At 32.0% G+C, this 9657-nt stretch overlaps 1 long non-coding RNA gene across 2 annotated transcripts; it reads right to left on the bottom strand.

Annotated features, from left to right (window-relative positions):
- Positions 1–6418: 6418 nt before the first annotated feature.
- LOC113786775 (uncharacterized) lies at positions 6419–9073 on the bottom strand. Of its 2 annotated transcripts, none has more exons than XR_012163310.1 (3): positions 9004–9073; positions 8086–8163; positions 6419–7730 (listed from the first exon to the last, which is right to left on the bottom strand). It is a non-coding gene; the product is annotated as an uncharacterized lncRNA (long non-coding RNA). The 2 variants fall into 2 exon arrangements; XR_003473087.2 differs by lacking the exon at positions 9004–9073 and adding an exon at positions 8372–8992.
- Positions 9074–9657: the final 584 nt, after the last annotated feature.

A 9657-nucleotide genomic window follows, 5' to 3' on the forward strand; every position in this document is an offset into this window, starting at 1 on the left:
TTTGACAATTATTGTGATCAAAAAGGAATTCACCACATTTACTCAGCCCCAAGAACTCCACAACAGAATGGAGTTGTAGAAAGGAAGAATAGAGATCTAGAAGAACTTGCTAGAACAATGATTAATGACTCTAAGCTTCCAAAATACTTTTGGGCTGATGCAATAAACACAGCTACTCATGTGATAAATAGAGTTCTAATTAGGCCTATCCTTAGAAAAACACCCTATGAATTATACAAAGGTAGAAAACCAAACATTGCCTATTTTAGAGTCTTTGGATGCAAATGTTTTGTACTGAATAATGGAAAAGAGCATCTAGGGAAATTTTAAGGCCGATGAGGGAATTTTTCTAGGATATTCACAATCTAGTAAGGCCTATAGGATCTACAATAAAAGAACTAAAACTATATAGCAATCTGTTAATGTAAAATTTGATGAAATGATTACCAAAAACTTTAACAGTACCCCTCTTATAGTGGGTGATTCTCTTGATGAAATTGTAGAATCAGATCCAAAAGAACCAAATGAAACATTACCTCCAACTGACATTGATTATATAGAACCTATAAGGGAATATGACTTACCTAAGGAATGGAAATTCAACAAAAACCATTCTATTGACAACATCATAGGAGAAATTTTCTAAAGGGGTTGCTACTAGAAAATCCCTTAGACAATTCTGTAATTTCACAGTTTAATCAATTTGAGAGAAGCAAAGTATGGATCTTAGTTCCTAAACCAGAAAACAAACATATTATTGGAACTAGATGGGTGTTTAGGAATAAGATGGATGAGAATGGAGTAATAACAAGAAATAAGGCTAGACTAGTTGCTAAAGGCTACAACCAGGAGGAAGGTATTGATTATGATGAGACTTATGCTCCTGTAGCCAGATTAGAAGCAATTAGGATTTTGCTTGCTTATGCTTGTATCATGGATTTTAAATTGTATCAAATGGATGTAAAGAGTGCCTTTTTGAATGGAGATATCCAAGAGGATGTTTATGTTAGTCAAATTCCGGGATTTGAGGATCCTGCTTTTCCAAACCATGTTTATAAACTAACAAAAGCTCTCTATGGATTGAAACAAGTTCCAAGAGCTTGGTATGAAAAACTCAGCAATTTCCTCACACAGCAAAAAAAATTTAAAAGGAAATGTTGATAAAACACTCTTTATAAAGAAAAAGGGAAAAGACATTCTGCTTGTCCAAATTTATGTTGATGACATAATTTTTGGATCCACGAACAGTAAGCTTTGCAAAGAATTTGAAAATATAATGAATGGAAGATTTGAAATGTCCATGATGGGAGAATTAACCTTCTTCTTAGGATTTCAAATCAATCAAAGCAAGAATGGTATTTTCCTAAGTCAAATCAAGTATTGTAATGATCTCTTAAAGAAGTTTGGCTTTCATAAATTTAAACCTATTGATACACCCATGAGTCAAGCTTGTCATTTGGATAAAGATGAAAAGGGAAAATCTATGGATATGACCATGTTTAGAGGCATGATAGGATCTTTATTATATCTTACAGCTAGTAGACCTGACATTATGTTTAGTGTCTGCATGTGTGCAAGATATCAAGCTAATCCTAAGGAATCTCATCTAAGTGCAGTCAAAAGAATTTTCAGATATCTAATAGGAACCAAAAATCTAGGCTTATGGTATCATAAGGGATCAACTTGCACTCTTGTTCGCTATTCTGATTCTGATTTTGCTGGTTGCAAATTAGACAGAAAAAGTACATCTAGTACTTGCCATCTACTAGGGAATTCACTTGTATCTTGGCATAGCAAGAAGCAAAATAGTGTGGCACTTTCAACAACTGAGGCTGAACATGTAGTTGCTGGAAGTTGTTGTGCACAAATATTATGGATGAAACAACACCTTTCTAACTTTGGTGTTGATCTTGGAAATGTGCCAATAATGTGTGACAACACTAGTGCGATAAATATCACAAAGAATCCTATTATGCACTCAAGAACAAAGCATATAGAGATTAGACATCATTTCATTAAGGATCAATACTAAAATGGTAATATCATGCTTGAATATATTAATACATGATCAATTAGACAAAAACCCTACCCAAAGAAAGTTTCTTCTATATTAGAATGAAACTTGGTATAATGGATCAAAATGAAATATGATCTCTGTAGAAAATCGATTGAGACATCGATGTTCGCTCTAAATTTATCAACTTGCAATAGATAAGTCGATTTGCACGTCGACTATCCTGTGTCAAAATTTCAAATCAGTACTACAAAATCGATTTCATAATCGATTTATGCTACAAAGTTTCTCAATTGTCAAAATATAAAACACAACAATCGATTTCATAATCGATTTGGTAATCTGTGTTAGCAATAAATGCTGAACCATAATAGATGTGACAAAATATACATAAATCCAATCGTTTGGTGCATCGATTGAGGATATGGAAAATCGTTTTAAAAAATCGATTGCATAATCGATTATTTCTCCCAGAAATCCAAAGATTTGAGAAATTTTCCAAACTCAAACACGAGCATCGATTTGGTAATCGATTGTGTCAAATTATAAAAACTATGAGCCAAATAAGTCGATTTGGAAGTCGATTGAAATACCTGTATGGTCAATATCTTCAAAGAAATCGATTTGGAAATCGATGCTGTTATGAGAAGTTTTCCTGAACTGATATGAAAATCGATTTGGACATCGATTTATCCATTGAACGTTCACTTAAGAAAATCGATTTGGGAATCGATTTGCAATATGACTGTTGCAAAAATACTAGCCGTTGGAGGCAGTTGTAACGGAAACCTTTCATTTCCCTCCAATAACGATAACAAAATCGATTTGACAATCGACGTTTTGCACGCAAAGGTGAAATAAAATCGATTTAGAAATCGACTCTGAACAGTCCCATATAAATCCCTAAATTGATTTCTCAATCCATTTTCACTATCAAATCACATTTTCACTATCCAACTCTCCCCAAACTCGATTTCTCTGTGCTTTGATACTTCTCAATCTTCTCAAACCTCTCAAACTTCCTAAATCTCTCTAATGGCAAGAGTTAAACAAACATGTGAAAAACCACAATCATCTTCTTCAAAATCCATTTCCCTAGATTCTTCTTCAACATCTAGTGGTAGAACTCCTTCTCCTCAACCTATTTCCCCTCCTGCAAAAAGAGTTCTTATACCCACTCATAAGGTATTGGCAAAGGATAAAGGGAAGGCGATTGCAACTGATCAAAGAAAAACAAAAAAGAGGAAGGTTCCTCAAACTGAAAAGCTTATGGGTGATGCCATGAAGGGGCTAACCCAAAAGAAGAAGAAACCCCCCTCTCCCCCTCAGCCAAAGAAGCCTCAACCTCCCAAAGGCAAACCTATTGAAGACATTGTTCTTCCCCCTACATTCCTAAAGAGGAAAATCCATGAGGCAAGAACTATGGATTTTGCCTACTTTGATGCAAATGGATTCACCTTCCAAAACCATCTCAGATTTCATGGCTTGGTAGATTTTCTCCCATGCTCTTTGGAAATCTATCCAAGACTCATTAGAGCATTCTACTCAAACTTCACACTCACAGACTTTGGATTTGAGTCTGAAGTTAAAGGGAAGAAAATTTCCATGACTTTTAGGGAGTTCTCCAGGCTATCAGGACTGCCCTTTTATGGAGAAGCTGTTGATGGCAGAACCAATCTTGATTCTACTGATGATGCTTGGGAAACATCAGTAGATAGATACACAGCCATTCAAGACTTGATGGTTGAAGGGTTTATGGAAAGCATCTCTCTCCCTATTGGTCAAATGAAGGTCCAACATAGGATGCTGATGTATGTGCTAACCAGAATGTTGGTACCTAGATCAAGGAACCATGCCGTAGTTCAAAAGCTTGACATTACTCTTCTTTGGGGCCTTTACAAAGAACTCAAGATGAGTTGGGCATGGATTGTGTTGGCTAATATGTTAGAAACAGCACAAGGAAAGCAAATGCTCCCTAACCCTCAGCTGATCACCAAGATTCTGAGACACTTCAAAATATCAGTTGTCAATGAAGAATCAGTAAAGAAAACACTGATTTTTGGTGAGTCAATTGTCAACCAAATGCAATTGAAGAAGCTCAATGGTATTTGGACAAGGGCTCAACCAAATGCTGAACAAGCTGAGCAAGCTGAAACCCAATCTGAAGTTTTATGCTTATCTTATCATGAATACTGAAAATTGAATCTGAAATGTGAAATTGAAATGAACTATGAATTCTAAAATTCAGGGGGAGTGTTAAATAAGAGTTATTATAAAGTTAAGTTTTAATGTAAACTCAAAGTTAAATTGTATGTTTGTCATTTAATCAAAAAGGAGGAGATTGTAAGATAAATGCCTCCTTGACTATGATTTTGATATAACTTCCAAACATACAATGTATATGCATTATCTGATTAATCTAATAGTTTGAGTTGAGATACATTTCAGGAAAGAATCAAACACTACACTTGGACAAATCTTGAATCTCAAGCAATCAAGCAAAGATTGATCATATCATACAGGGCTTGAAGATTATGTGTAAATGTGTCTATTGTTCATAGTGTTTATTAGTTAGATTCATCATTATGATTTCACACATCTAATATTTGCCAATTAAAACTGAAATCATAAAATAAGTATGTTAATCAATCAATTAGTAAATCAATTAGATAATCGATTTCTTGATTCATAGAACCAAGTTTTCACTATGTTAATCGATTAGCAAATCGATTACTTAAATGTTTTTATCAGACCTGTGTTCTATGATTAAAAGAAATCGATTGGACAATCGATTGATATACTTTTCTTAAGTTACAAGCTTTCTACTAATCAATTGGTTAATCGATTTTCTGATTCACAGAAACAAAGTTTTCACTGAGTTAATCGATTAGCAAATCGATTACTTAAATGTTTTTATCAGACCTGTGTTCTATGATTAAAAGAAATCGATTGGATAATCGATTGCATAAATGAATCAGTTCATCATTTATCAGAAACATACTACATAATCGATTGGCACATCGATTGTAATTAAATATCTGAGTTACGGGGAGAAATCAGTCGATTGACAAATCGATTTGATTAAGTGTCTGAGTTACAGGGAGAAATCAGTCGATTGGCAAATCGATTTGATTGAGTGTCTGAATTACAGGGAGAAATTAGCCCATTGCCAAATCGATTATGTTAGTGAAAATGAATCGACTGAGTAATCGATTGTTTGATCTCGCATTTTGAACAAAACAATTATAATCGATTACTCAATCGACTCTAATATGAACTGAGTATCAATTTCTGATATATGCATTAAAAACATCGATTAGCAAATCGATTAGTTCATCTATTTCAAGAATTTCAAGAAAAACAAGAAACGTGAAATCGATTAGGAAATCGATTGAGCTGGTAATACACATTAATAAAATCGATTGGGAAATCGATTTGTGTGAAGTTTTTCTAAAACTATATAAACTGAATCAATCACAATTTTATAAAATATAGAAATACATAGAAAGAACAAAAAGAATCTCATTAACTTTTCGAAAAATACACTTTGAGAAAAACTATTCTAACTCACAAACATTATTGGCAAATACTTAGTGTGAGAATTCATTGTGATTGAATCAAGTGTTTTAGTCTTTTTGAAATAATCATCTTTGTAAAATAAAGTGTGTGGAAATCCAGTATTGTGAAACTGGTGATCATCTTTTAGAGTGTGTGATCATCTAAAAGAGATCTCAATTTGATCTTGCTAGAGCTTGGCGATTAATTCTTAAGGACAGATTGGTTGTTGTTGTAGATTGATGTTGAGTTAGATGTATAGGCAGTGAAGTGCTGGAAAGTCTGTAAACATACTCAAATCATTTCTAGTAAAGGCTGGAATCGGTAAGTGATTCCAGGACTGGATGTAGACTATCGAATTGATAGTCGAACCAGTATAAAAATCCATGGTGCACACTTCTCTATCTCTATACTCTTTATCTTGATAATACATGTGTTCTTGAATCTCAGTTTTGAATAAATTTTTGAATCTATTACTGTTAAATTGGAATTAATATTAAACAAGTTGGTTTTAATATTAAGTTCATCACTTAGGAATGAATTAGATAATCTAATTAAAAATATTGTATACAACTTCCTAAGGATAGAGGTCATTACACCAACATTTGTTTCTTCTTTGTTGTTGAATACTGTTTTTTGAACATATGGACCATTTTCTACAGCATCCCAAATATCATCTCCTTGTGCCTCAAGATATGTTTGCATGTGTATCTTTCAGAAGTCATAATGTTCTCCAACGAAGAAATGTGGTTTATTGCTACTACCACCATCTCTAAAAATTGGTTGTGCGGAAGCCATGAATAAGGATCAAGGAGCAAATTACCAGAATATGCTCTTATACTAATTGTAAGTACAGAGGTGCACCTAAGAAGGGGTGAATTAGGTGTATATAAATTTTCTAGTTTTTAGAGACTTAGTGAATTATTTTTTCTGTTTAGGATTGATGTATGTAAAAATGTAAATGGCAGAAAAATAAAGAACACAATAGTTTACCCTGGTTCCCCTTATAATCAATGGTACATTTAGTCCTCTTGCACACCACAAGAGATTTTCCACTATTTATTAGAATAAGTACAAGTCTAACTCTAAGACTTCTGCTACAAACTTCAAACAATCACCCTAAGATAGCACACCACTATCTTAGTTTACAACACTTGAAGAAAGAACACTATTTTCCTCAATTTACACAATAACTTGAATGGTTTTATAATAATCACTTTGACTGAAATCAATAGTGTATGATAATTGAGTACAATGATAACAATCTAATATAATTTCAAGTACAATAGAGAATTTTTCTCAATGATATGACAATGTAAAATATGTACTTGAAATATGAAACTAAGACTTTGAATAAATCAAAATGTTTCAAAAAATTTGTTCAAAGTTGTTCTTAGATTGATGAAAAGATTTGGAGAAGAGTAATTCGTTAAGTCTAAAGCTATGAAGTATTTATACTCCTTAGACATCACTTCACATCAGTGGCAATCGTTCCTAGAGGTTTGATGAATATATGAAATGATCCAAGTTGAATCTGAACTAAAAAATTGTATTGTTTCGCAATTGTTTTCGACTACATCAGGAGTGTAGTTGAATACAACTCTTGTAACGTTCAGTTTTATTCAAATTTTACAGCTTGTATTCGAATACACTTTCTTGTAGTCGAATACAGATGAGTGAATTTTGTCACTGACTTTGTTTTGTATTCAGCTACACCATGTTGTAGTCGGATACAAATATGCAATCTTAGCTACTGACTTAACACTTGTATTCGACTAGACTATCTCGTAGTCAAATACAAAAGTTCAGCTACTGACTTATCACTTGTATTTGGCTACACCATCTCGTAGTCGAATACAAAAGTCCAGTTTTAGTTACTGACTTGAGTCTGTATTCGGCAACAACATGTTGTCGTCAAATACAACATTGATTTTTGTCAAAAACTTTATTTTCAAACATTGCTCATGTATTTTCACACTTTGAAATTTTTTTTGATGTATATGCTAAAATAAAAGGTTCTCGTGTGCATTTAAAATATAAGAATATTATATTGCATCATGTACCTTACATATATAAGACTTCTAGCATAATTGACTATAGTTGACTTTGATTGTTGATTTCTTTTTGAGCTTTCAACTCGATCACTTTCCTTGGTCTTTATCTTCACAAAAAACATAAGTATTTTACAAGTAAATGAATAACTAAATCAAGAGTGAAACATACCGAAAGAGGAAAAAAATCGATAAACAAAAACTCGCGATGAACGGTGACAATGTAGTGAACATTGAACAGTATGCCCAATAAATAGTGATTTGGTTTATCATAACTTCTTCAAATGTATAATAAGAAGAGTAAATATCCACCAAGACATGATGCAACCAAATTAAGAGTAAATCTTGTCCGAATGATAGATTACAGAGTAATAAGAGATTTTAATAATACTAAATATTTCTTTGATACAACCTTCAATTCCAAAAAAGTCCTACCACGATAAAAATTAAAAACTAGACTCATACCTATAATTAACTCAAAATCATAGTCCAATGACTATTAGTTGTCTGCCTTCCATTCTTTTGGTATGATCAGGGTACAATCTGAAAAAAAGTACAAGAGATCTATTATGGTTATCTAAAAAAAGGAAAGAATGGTGATGAAATATTTGTTGGCCATAATATGTAATTATTCATGAATCATAATTATGTTTTTGGAATATATACTAGTTCAATTGTTAAAAATGCAAGGTCACCAAATGTCAATACCGTTGGATGTTCAACAAGTATATTTGAACATGTAAAAGTATACCTCGTGATCTCATCAAAGCTACTCCCTTTGGGCTTAAGGTAGGAGAAATTATGTTTGTAGAAGAAAGAAAGAAAGACTATTTAGCCATGTCACTAATATCCAAAATTCATGGTACTGCAAATGCAATTAGAGTCACCAATATCCAAAATTTTCACCATGAATAAAGAATTCATAATGTCATTGTATTAAAGCCTCAAGGAGTGCGTACGTAAATCAACCCAGTTTCAATTTAATAGCCACAATGCAAATGCATTTTGAGTTTTCAACTCGATGATCAAATATTAGGGTCAGGGTCACCATTCATAATAATCGAATAAAGAATCCATCATTCAGATGTTCAAATATTCCATTTCGAAAACTTTCAAATAAAAGAATCAAAATTCTCCATCTAGGGTTTGCAATTGCAAAGCCATATAAATTTTAATCGATCACCAGTGTACAATCTTGAACAATTGAGAAATTAGCTAAAGAGAATACAATCGCAGTAATCAAGAAACACGTTCGTCAAATCAATTTATATAAAGAATTCCAAAGAAAAAGATTGGAAAACGAAGATGAAAAGAAGGAAATTTCTTGCTTTTCGTGCTTTTCTTTCGTGTTTCATAAAAAAAAAAAAAAAAAAGAAACTATACCACAAGAAACGCTAATAACGAAACGATGGAGACGAAAGTCTTTGAAACCCAAACAAGTAAAGAGTGAAAGTACCTAACATAAGTAAAGAGAGAAAGTAATGTATTGTTATATATATTCATTCATTGGGCTTTCTATTTCATCCTCATCCGAGGCCCAACCAACTTGTACCCACTAATTTTTTTAATTAAAATACCCATATTTTATTATATATAAATAATAAAGTGTAGTTTATGAAGTTTCTATTGACAAAAGTCTTTTCAATTTTAGTTATTTTAGTTGAATAAAAAATTATTTCAGTTGAAATGATCTTTTATGATATCATTTTAAAAAAGGATTCAAGTGACATGCATTGTTAGAATAAATATTTTTATACTGTAAAAGTGTTACTATAGTTGAATAATTAAAAATATTTAATTTTAATCAAAATAACTATAAAAATCACATATACTTGTGATTTTTTGACAATATAATTTTTTTTACATTAATTCACAAAAAAGTTTTACAATAATATGTATCAAAATAAACTTTTAAAAAAGTTTGTTTAAGAATCAAGATTAAGTTTTTATTTTTATTTTATTATATCCTCTTTTTATTTAAAGTTATTTGCAATATCCTACATTGAAATTTATATACCTACTTCTTTTGACTTTCAA

The sequence above is a fragment of the Cicer arietinum genome, chromosome 5 (assembly GCF_000331145.2).
Source record: "Cicer arietinum cultivar CDC Frontier isolate Library 1 chromosome 5, Cicar.CDCFrontier_v2.0, whole genome shotgun sequence".
NCBI classification, from domain to species: Eukaryota; Viridiplantae; Streptophyta; class Magnoliopsida; order Fabales; family Fabaceae; genus Cicer; species Cicer arietinum.